Source organism: Pleurodeles waltl, chromosome 2_1 (genome assembly GCF_031143425.1).
Source record: "Pleurodeles waltl isolate 20211129_DDA chromosome 2_1, aPleWal1.hap1.20221129, whole genome shotgun sequence".
NCBI classification, from domain to species: Eukaryota; Metazoa; Chordata; class Amphibia; order Caudata; family Salamandridae; genus Pleurodeles; species Pleurodeles waltl.
In genome coordinates, this window is record NC_090438.1 from 713,496,401 (window position 1) to 713,508,339 (window position 11,939).

The following is an 11,939-nucleotide window of genomic DNA, read 5'->3' on the forward strand; positions in this document are numbered from 1 at the left end:
TTTCACAGGTACTCAAGCGCGCTCTGTCCACGGCAGGTTTTCATGCCTCTGAATTCAGTACTCACTCCTTTAGGATTGGGGCAGCCACGGCTGCAGTGGCAATGAGGTTTTCAGGTGCAGCGGTTAAGAAAAGTAGTAGATGGTTCTCTGATTGCTACAAGAGGTATGTGAGATTGCATATGCTGTGAGTACCTATCTCTAACACCATGTGTCTTTTCTCTTATTCTCTTTAGGTGGTCGAGACAGCTGTTTGAAGGTCCCAAGGGCTCCGGTTCATGCAGGAGCTGCAAGAGCCACTGATGTGTGGGACATCGGCCACTCTCATGTCCAATGGGAAGGTGATCAGTGTGTAAGGAGTGCCTTTGCTGGATACAGCTTTTCTTTCTTTGGCCGGGGCGGGCTGCGTCTCACTCAACTAAGGCTGGAGCTGGACTCAATGCTTCCTATAGGCGGTCTACCCCCACAGTGCTTGCTTGGTCAAACATGATCCCCCATCTACAGTTGAGGGGTGGTCTGTCAGTTAAGGCTCTCATTGACTTCATGAGGAGAATTAATAATAAGTTGGCCAAGGTGTTTCCATCACCAAGGCTGGTTGTTATTCCACATGGCTACATTCATGAGAAGGTTTTATTCCTGCAGGATGGGGTGCATCTTTCTCATGTTGTGTATGACATGTTGTTGCAAAACCTTCTTGCTTGGTTGCCCCATCTTCCTCAGTAGAAGAGTGACTGCTGAAAGGGGAAGCCAGATAGTTGGTCTACTATGCTAGCCTGTGGTGGGGTGAGACCAATTAGGTACCTTTTCCTACCTGAGCAGGATTGCAAGGTAACTGGACTCTTCAAGGGGTGCTGGCTGGGAAGTGAGAATGACACCCAGGGGTGCAGGGATTGCAAGCTGTCATTGGCATCTGGCCCCTACTGCCAATCCCACAAGCATACGCAAAGGCCTTGAAGCTAGCACTGGTCCTTTGGGTAGGGTGTCTGAGGGTAGAAGGGGCGCCCGAGGTAGGTATTCTTGGTGGGTACGCGAGCCCCCTCCACACGGTATACCCATGAGTGGGTTTGGGAGTAGATAGGATGATCCCTAATGAAAGTCGACCCCTGGGCCTCCTAGCGGGAGGTTGGACACGGACTAAGGCCCTGATTTATACTTTTTGGTGCAAAACTGCACTAACACAGTTTTGCACCAAAAGGTTTAGCACAGGCTTGCACCATTTCTGTGCACCAGCCGGGCACCATATTTATGGAATGGTGCAAGCCGGTGCAAAGGGTAGGCTAGTGTAAAAAAAAAATACGTTAGTCGGGTGGGGCTAGCGGTATGGAAGAAGGGGGTTTTGCACCAAAACATTACGCAGGTTAGTGTAAAAAAAATGACTCTTACCCGCCTAGAGTCATTTTCTGATGCAAAACCATCCATACCCCATGACTTCTGTCTTAGAAAAGACAGGAGTCATGCCCACCACCCCAATGGCCAGCACAGGGGACCAGGGTCCCCTTGGCATGGCCATTGCACCCTGTGCCATGTATGGGGGCCCATTTCAGGGCCCCCTATGGCACATTACAAAATAAAATAAAATACTTACCTGTACTTACCTGTACCCACCTGGGATGGGGTTCCCTATCCTCCGCTGTCCCTCTGGTGTAGGTGGGAGTGTCCCTGGGGCCTGGGGAAGGCACCTGTGGGCTTATTCCTTGGTGTTCCACCATGGAAATTTGCCCACTGGTCCCCTAACGCCTGCCCTGACCCAGGCGTTCAAATATGGGGCAAAGCAAGCTTTGCACCATTTTCTGACCCCTCCTCCCTCTCGTGCACCATTTTTGCACGGGAGTATAAATATGGCGTTAAAGCCATAGAGTAATTTTTTGCACGGGAACGCCTACTTTGCATCTCATTAAAGCAAAGTAGGTTTCCACGTCCCAAAAATGACTTTAACTCCATAAATTTGGTGCTAGACGGGTCTAGCGCCAAAGTATAAATATGGAGTTAGTTTTGCACTGAATGAGAGTAAAAACAAATTGACGCTAATTCGGTGCAAGCAGAATATAAAAATGCCCCTGAATGTCTTAGCAATCAGTCATGATCTCATTCACAGTCACCAACATTGGGATATAGCGGAACGAACTGATTTAGTTAGTGACATGAAAATAGATGTATTAGCATACTCTGTTAAGGCTAGGCATCTGAAACGCTGTACATAGTATGTTAATATGATAGGGATTACGGTGTATATTTTGATGATTGTTGATCTTGATGTTTGTTGATTAATTTTTTTGTTTTGTCAATAAAAATACGGCCGGTGGTTCACAACCCCTAAATCCAAAAGAGTGTAATTCTGTACAAGGTAAAGAAAGTATATACAGGGTGTATCTAGTGGTGATGTAGGAATTTTGTGGAAGGCCTTAGTGGTACACGGCCGTTTGCACAGGGACCCCTCCCCCATCAGGGGTAACCCGACGTACGCAGGCGACACTTGGCCTGGAATGTGAGGGGGGGAGGGAGCGCAATGCACCGACTCCCTAATAAGTGTTTAAGATATTGGAGGGCTTGTGTGCGCGGCCCCTGAAGCGTTTCAAGCTCTTCCAGACCACGCATGTGAATGACGCGCCAAGTCCTGCCTTTAAAACGGAGTCACGGTCAGTGAGTGGGTCTTCTGCACCTATTTGCCGGCCACGACTAAAAGACGGTGTATTTCTGCCAAACAGGGAAATATCTCCCCACCACCCACCTTGGCAGCTATTCAAACTCTGTTCCTAATGATTCAGAGTTTTGATAACTTATCTTATCTTGTTCCTTTACACAATGTTGTGGTGTCTTCTGTGCTTTTTACCATGCTCTCTCCTGACAGCACAATTTGATTTGTCTTGAAAGCGACTTAAGCATATTGTCAAATTTAATGTATTGGGATGGTGGTGGGGCAGGTGAGATCATGACGAGGGGAAAATTAAATTAGGTACCTTTTCTTACCTGAGCAGGAAGGCAAGGTAATTGGACTCTCCAAGGGGTGCTGGATGGGAAGTGAGGATGACATCCAGGGGCACAGGGGGTTGAGAGTTGTAGCTGGCATCTGGCCCCTGGTGCCAATCACCCAAGCATGCAGAAAGGCCTTGAAGCTAGCACTGCCCCTTAGGGTGGGTGGTGTCTGAGGGTGGAGGGAGTGCTGAGGTAGGTATCCTGGTGGGCAGGTCCCCTCCACAGGGTATACCCATGAGTGGGTTTGGGAGGGATTAGGATGTCCTAGCAATCAGTCATGATCGCATGCACAGTTACCAACATTGGGATACTCAGAGATGAACTCTGTTAAGGCTAGGCATCTGAAACGCTGTACATACTATTTAAATATAATGGGTGTTACCTCGTATACGTTGATGATTATTGATCTTGATGTCTATTGATTGATTTATGTGTTTTGTCATTAAAAACACGGCCTGGAGTTCATGACCCCTAGTCCCTACTAAAAGAGAGTAGTTCTTTTCAAGGCAAAGTAAGTATATACGGTGTGTATCTGGGGGGTCATGTGGGAATTTTGTGGAAGGCCTCGGTGGTACATGGCCATATGTTATTCTGTTTTGTTGATCCTTTATATGTGACATGAGTGGTTACCATAGATTGAATCATGTTTTAATCCAAAAAGAATATTGTTGTGTCCAATTCATGATAATGTCAACTGTATTAATGTTTCTGTTAATACGATAGGATGAAGATATATTTTTTCATTGGTTTTTACCACAATTCAAACAGAGAATGTAGCAGCTACTCAGCTCAAAGTTTGATTTGAGATATTGTATTTCATTGCCAATTAGAAAGATATACATGTGAATTGAAGGAATACATTTTATCGGTCCTCGTGTTCTTAATGCATAAACTGCCCATTCCCTGACAACTTGGCTATTTAAGATGCTTTATTCTTCTTCTTTTTTTTAAATCTTATTTTTTGCCCCACAGCGATATGACCCGGGAGGTGATGTAGGAGATTAACACACTATTGCTGATAGACTAGGTGAGTTTTTACAATGCCACCACGGGTATAACTCTCTGTTCATTCTTTAAACTTATAATGGTTTATTTTTCTCCCTTAAAACATAAGATTTTTAATGAGCTTTTTAGGCTGTTACACAGGATGAAGTAATTGAATTGCCCAATCATTTACACAGGTTGGTTTTTACATGAAACCCCTCTTTAATATTCTACACAAGAGAGACTTAATCCAAACCATTATTTTGTAGTATAGGGAGATTTATTTACTATTGAGACAAGTCAATCCACATCCCTGCAATGTTTTCTGGTCAGTCATTTTTGACTCTACTCATTGATTAATTTTGGAAGAGTCTTTGATATATGGAGTTTGACACAATGGACCTCATTACGAGTTTGGCGGTCTTTTGGTAAGACCGCCGTAGTGGCGGACGCCAAAAGACTGCCATGTTGGCGGTAATCTGACCGCCCTATTAAGAGTCACACTATGAAGACTGCCAAAATCCAGCCAAAAATCTGACACCGCCAGGACACTGGAGGGTGGGAAAGAGGCGGACCTACCACCAGCATCACCAACCCGACAAAAATCCACCCACCAGACTACGAGCCACAAATCAACACAGCAGTCCTTCCATGTTGGAAAACCATTGGTGGCGGGAACCGCCGCGGTCAGAACTCACATCAGTCAGAACACCACACCACATTAAACAGTCTGAATACCCTACACCTGACACATATCCACACACCGACACACCTACTCACTGCACTATATAGCACACCTTTATACAACCCACAATCCTTTGCAACAAAAACACCATTCAGATACCCAGAGAGTAGGCAAAAACACCTTTACACAATAGGCACACATACACATTACACACCCCACATCAGCACAACTAACACACTACACACATCACTAGCACACACAATCTGCCACAACCATCTCACCCTCACAACAAACCACCCACACCTCACCAATTACCCAACACTTGCACTCTTATACTCACAACACCCCCACACACTGTGAACACAACCGCTATCATGTCCCTACAAAAACACCTACGTTTTGAGTTGAGGGTCATGGTGGATGAAATTGTCAGGGTAGAGCCGCAACTGTTTGGAGCACAGATCAAAAAACATCAATTGCCAGAAAAATGGAGTTGTGGCAAAGGATAGTCGACAGGGTCAACTCAGTAGGCAGCCATCCCCGCACAAGGGAGGACATCAGGAAGAGGTGGAACAACCTACAGGGGAAGGTGCATTCCATGGCATCACGCCACCAGATAGCCGCGCAGAAGTGCGTAAGACTTGCGGTGGGCTCGACCTCCTCCCCCACAGTTCACATCATGGGAGGAGAAGCTCATGGACATACTGCGTCCTGAGGGCCTGACTGTAATACCTGTGGGACTGGAGTATCCACAACAGTCATGTCACACATTTGTCTTGTCTTGCATGCTACCTCACCACCCAAATACTCCCTAATTAAATAAAAGTCCCACTACACCTCTCACCTAATCACATGCCATCACTCCACTCAGCTCAACTGCCCTCTTGGCCCTTGGAAAAGGCACATTAACTATTGGCTAATCATATCACTATGATTCCCAGAATGCACTAACCCATCAATCTGAAAACCTGGAGTGTGCACAACACATCACATGAAATGCATGTACAACTAAAGTACTAGCTACACCATCTAGATTGTTCTAGTGAGGACCAGTACATGGCAATGACAGCAATATAATGACACACTCACAATAGCAAACAAAGCAAAACACAACGACAGCTTAGTGACCATTCCTAATGACCACAGATCAAACATCCCAAGCCAAAAATAGACTGATCTGGGTTGGAAAGTAAGATGGCTGAATCGAAGCACTTGCACAACATCTAGATACAGGATTACTACCCTTGCGTACTCATATACTTTGTTCCCACTAGGACACCATTGTACATTGTGCAGCTTCATTATGTGATATCTAGCATGGCCGAATACTTACTAGGTAACTGAGGTAAACAGTCATGTCAATTATCAGGCAAAACCAGAACCCATCTGCAGTGCAATCTGTACTATACTTGTATGACAGCTCCCACATTGAGTATGGAAATCAGGTAACAGAGTTGTATGTACAACAAAGGTATGCTGTGTTGCATCTGTCAATGTAATTGCAGGGAATCATGTAAAGCCACTGTCAGAAGCTCACAGAGAGGCAACCAAACATACAACATAACCTTAACTCTGTGTCTCACTCCCTCCACAGGTAACCCTGCCATTGTCACCATGGAAAGGATACCTGAGACTGTCATTCCCCCTTAGGATGAAGGGCCCTGTGAGGACAACTCACCTGGATGTCTGGACAATTATGAACAACCTGGTCCATCTGGGACACCTGGTCAGTCAATGACTCCCTGCCTCACCCTGCCCACATCAACCCCCTCCACCCACCCCTAGTACATCTACATCACAGGCAACCATTCGCCCCCAAACCTGTGTCCCAATGACTGTTCAATCAATTGTGTGCCCCGCAGTACAGAGACCTGGGTCAAACTTTACCTTCCCTGACAATGAAGGACTTGCTACCACTGGGAGTGGGCTCACCGTGCCAGGAGCCCAGGCACCTTGGGGTAGGGTGCATGGGAGGGATGATGTGGGCCAGAGGGTGGGGCCACAAAGGGACGACACTGACCAGGAAACCATCTCTCAAGTCTTGGGAGCATACTAATGTTCCCAGGACAGGATGGGCCAAATTATCACCATGTTGGGGGAAAATTAAAGGCTGCTGCGGGAACACCACCAGGACGTCATGCAACAGTGGCAGGCATACAATGTCACCATGACTACCATCGCACGGGTGCTGAATGACATTCATACCACCCTCATTGGTTTCTCAACACACCATCAGGCCCCTTCCACTAGCCACGTACCATCTACCCCATCTACATCTGCATCAGCTAGAGGAATGGAGGCACTGCCAGGAGAACCACAAGCCTCAGACACCCCTCCCTCAGTAGCAGAAGAATCTCACGCAAACATGGACGTCCACCCAGACATCGGACTGGAGCAGGTGCTAAGACCAAACCCACTGCCAGAAAGTGAACCTCTCCTGATTTTTCACCCTTGCATGCCTCTGAGACACCCTGTACACTGTTCTGAGACATAACTCAATTTTCCCATGGTACAAGGATACTGGACCTGCGTAATCAATTGGTGTTGCAGCTACTCTGATGAATCCATCTACCATGACCTCAATAATCAAAATGTTTTTCATTTATTCACCTTTATTTTATTTTTTAGTAGTCTGATGTGCACAATAAATCACAATAGACCACAGCTACTATATATGTGTCTTTTACAATACATCAATAATTGTCATGTTTGCCGACTGTGGCCTGGTCATGCCCCCCTGCATTGAACAGCCACTGTAATGGTCATCAGAGGGAGGCTCTCTCAGCAGGAGACACATAACAACAGAAATGTCACAGGACAGATGTCAGAGAGGTGGAAACCCAGGGCATCATAATAGGATAGTCAATATACCAATCTGCAAATAGAGCATGAGAGAGAGAGTACCATCAGAACGGAAGGCATGGTGACATACAATGCCTATATACAGGTAATAGAAGTCATGCCCATGGTCAACTACCTATGAAGCCTAGAATGGACCTATATATCATCAATGATATCTGATGTCTCAGGGCTAGATTGTGGAGCATACAGCAGGCAATGATTATTCGGCATACCTTGTGGGGCTACTAGAGGAGGGCACCTCCAAATCGGTCCAGTCACCTAAATCTTGACTTCAGGAGCCCAAATGTTCACTCGATTGCACACCTTGTCCTCCAGTGGGCCTTATTATAACAGAGTTCCCCTGGCGTGGCTGGGTATCTCACTGGTGTCAACAGACAAGGACTGTTTGGATAGCCTGAGTCACCTGTGAGCACAATGGTAGAACAACTCATAAATAGTACCAGTGACTAGCAATATTGTGATGACAGGAGGCATAACACACAAACACACACTACAATGCAAACTTACCAAGCAGCCAGGCCCTCTCTGTTTGCAGTTGTGCCATTAGAAATGGGATATTGCTGTTCCGCATTATGTAGGAATCATGCACAGATTCAGGAAACTTGGCTGTAACTTGTGAGATGTACTGGTCTGCCAGACACACCATCTTTATGTTGATTGAGTGCCAGTTCTTCCTGTTTCTAGGCACCTGTTCATTGGCACTGGGAGGGATCAGGGCTACATGGGTGCCATCAGTAGCTCCAGCCACATGAGGGATGTGTCCCATCTCATAAAAGTCTGCCTTCACATAGGCCAAATCCGCTCATTGAGGAAACCTGATGCAGTTGTCCTGGTGTTTCAACTATGCACAGTACATCCTTCAACACTAGACTGAACCTTGGCTGAGACATCCCTGCTGTTAAAGTGACAGTATTCTGTAATGACCCTGTGGCCAGGAAGTGTAGCACTGACAATAGTTGAACGATGGGAGCTATGCCATATGGATTGCGAATTGTAGGCATCAGATCTGGCTCCATCTGAGTACAAAGATCCTTGATGGTGTGACGATTCAGACAATGGGCCTAATTCTGAGTCTGACGGGCGGCGGAGGCCGCCCGCCAGACTTCCCCCCTCCGAAATACCGCTCCGCGGTCGAAAGACCGCGGAGGGTATTCCGAGTTTTCCCCTGGGCTGGCGGGCGGTCTTCGCAAGACCGCCCGCCAGCCCAGGGGAAAACTCCCTTCCCACGATGACGCCGGCTCGTAATAGAGCCGGCGGAGTGGGAAGGTGCGACGGGTGCAGTTGCACCCGTCGCGTATTTCAGTGTCTGCTTTGCAGACACTGAAATACTTTTAGGGGCCCTCTTACGGGGGCCCCTGCCGTGCCCATGCCATAGGCATGGGCACGGCAGGGGCCCCCAGGGGCCCCGTGACTCCCCCTCCCGCCATCCGGTTCCCGGCGGGAGAACCGCCAGGAACTGGATGGCGGGAGGGGGAGTCGGAATCCTCCATGGCTGCGGAGCGCGCTCCGCAGCCATGGAGGATTCCTACGAGCGGCGGAAAGTCAGCGGGAGACCGCTGGCTTTCCGCGTCTGACCGCGGCTAAACCGCCGCGGTCAGAATGCTCGTAGGAGCACCGCCAGCCTGTTGGCGGTGCTCCCGTGGTCGGTGGCCCTGGCGGCCACCGACCGCCAGGGTCGGAATGACCCGCAATATGTCTAAATGACATGACTTTCCTCCATGGTTTCCAGGTCTACTAGTGAATGGTACATTAGTGGTTGTCTCACTCTCCTCATGGCAGCATAACTATGTTGAGAGAAGACAATAAATATGCTTTGAGTAATGCAGTATGCACACATGATTAACACATTGTATATAACCTGACACCTAAAATCTGTAGAGGATGCATAGCACTTCTGACATATACAGTACAGCCCATAGATATGCATCTAAATCATCCTCATTGCTGCACAATGGCTAACAGGTAAATTGGATTGTACATTTGAAACTAATATTGGTGTACATGTGTGTAAGACTTAGCTGTCCTACACTATTCCCACATATGTTTTGGATTCTACCATTATCTACCCATGGCCTATGTACCTCAGAGTAGCTTTACTCAGTTGTCAACATATATACTTCCTCAAGAAGTCATATGTTCAGTATTGGCACAATAAGTAGCATAACCATCATGGCGCTACACACAGATACACAGCTTTTTGGGGAAGTAAGTGATTGACGCAGATAAATAAGCGCATCCGTCAATGACGTGCCCAAAACGGCAGGCACCTGACCTTTTGTAGTGGACAGTTGGAAGTGACCTAAGTCCGCTGGCAGAAGTCGTCGTTGCAGTTGGCAGTCCCAACAGCTGTGCAACTTGCCATCGGTTAACATTGCTGCCTTTGGCTCACTTGGACCAATGGCCATGACCGCTGGTGGTGAAGGTCCTGCACATGTTGGCCGTGACCACCATTTTCTGCAGTAACGCTCACTTGACTCCTGACACTGTTGCCAGAAAGACCTCCACGATGTGAGCTGCTGTGTCCTGCCTCTGGGAGCCATCAAGCCACATCCTGCAAGTGATGCTGTCCCTGCCTTCACCCCAGAACAGCTTGAGAATCTAGTGGAGGAGGCCCTACCCCTGTATGGACAGCTATATGGGGCACCAGAGGAGCAGCTGAGTTGAATGCCCTATCCATGTGTGACAGGTGTTGTGTGTGACATTGCATCAGGCATGTGAACTTGTGAGGGTGTAGATACATGCAGATGGCATAATGTAAAGCTGTGTGAGCAGAGAGGATGGGTATATGTGCCTACTTGGTGTGACAGATGTGTACTGACCACTTTCTCCTTTTGTCTGTGTCATCCATGCAGGTCAACGCCCATCAGAAGAAGGGGATTTGGCTTGCTATCGCTAAGCAAGGGCAGACCCTGGGAGTCCATAACCAGCAGAGCACCCATTGTAGAAAGTGCTGGGAAGACCTGAGGTGCTATGCCCGGAAGATCGCTGAGGCCCAGCTGGGGATGTCCTCCCAATGAGGGAGAGGTGCCCATCGGACCCCCATAATGGCTAGCATTTTGGCTGAGGTCTACCCTGAGGTGGATGGGCGTTTGAGTGCAGCACAGCAGCCACAAGGGGTTAAGTACTGACTGTGTCCTTGTACTTGGCTCTGGTACTATGGTGATTGCTGTCACACTTCAGTAGCTGTGACAATGTAGTAGGTGCTACATGTATGTAGACTAGTGGGAATACATAGTACTCCTATTGCCCGACTAATAGATGGAGATCCGGCATTGGGGTTGGCCATGTGTAAGTTTAGATCACCTGTGTCAAGGTGTACCTATGACTGCATGTGGAGATGCACAATTGACATTGCCACATGTATGACTCCATCCAGCCATATATATGTATGTAAGCTGCTGTTTCATCCTACCCATCTAGCATTTCCAGATCCTCACATCTGAATATGTGAATATGTAGCTCTAAGGTGTCAGACCACTCACGTCTTTGTAGATCACAGGTATTAGCCACTAAGTTCTTGACATATGTGGTACAGGTCCTAGTTACCTTATGTCCTGGTACTGGTATTGACTCCATGTGAGGCTGTCAATTCAATCAGTCAAGTGTTATGGCCAGTATAGCACTGTACATATGGGTTTGGGCGGTGTCCCCATTGTCCCTTCATTATCATGCTATGTGGTATGTGAAGGTTGTAATGGAGGGAACATCCCCTTATGGCTGTCTGATTGTTAATATTTGGCCTTACCGTGCATTTCCATGCCATTGAACCGTGGGCCATTCACTATTATCCCAATGCCCTTGTTTCAGAGGAGGGAAGTGTTTAGGATGCCCTAACCTATGACAAGGTGCAATGTCCATCATATGAGTACCAATGGCCTACCAATACTAGTGCATCATATGGTATTACCCGCGTACACAATGTCACAGTGGTTATGTGGGGGAATGTGTTGTTGAGGTGGGACAATCCTTGCTAACCTTAGCCTAGCTGCTTTGGAGAGTTTGGACAGAAAATGGTTTTTGGTCACTTCTTACTTCAACATCTTATGGTTTGGCTGAACTACTTTTTGTCATACAAGTGTTGCTGTTGTAAGTCCAATGGCAGTCATGTAGGACTATGTGTACATCATATGTACATTGCTTTTTCAGTGGGATATGTGTGTTGTTTGGACTAAGGTACAGGTAATCACATGTCAGGAATGGTGTGAATGACGATGGTTTACTCATGTTATCATGTCATGGAACTGTATCTGCATGTCAGGTGGAATGTCGTGCACTATTATGATTTAGTTGGTGGGCCTTTGTTTTTACACTGCTCTCTGTGATTGTCAGTGGATGTCTCGTGTTCTGTGTAGGTCACTGTAGCTGTAAATGCATGTATGATGTGATGTGGTGTATCTGTGTATAATGACTGCAGATATTCATCAAAAATTTGGGATAA

At 47.2% G+C, this 11,939-nt stretch overlaps 1 long non-coding RNA gene across 1 annotated transcript; it reads left to right on the top strand.

Annotated features, from left to right (window-relative positions):
- The first annotated feature begins 231 nt into the window (after window positions 1-231).
- LOC138259113 (uncharacterized) lies at window positions 232-7,183 on the top strand. Its single transcript, XR_011198640.1, has 3 exons — window positions 232-349; window positions 3,943-3,997; window positions 6,234-7,183. It is a non-coding gene; the product is annotated as an uncharacterized lncRNA (long non-coding RNA).
- The last annotated feature ends 4,756 nt before the right edge of the window (window positions 7,184-11,939 follow it).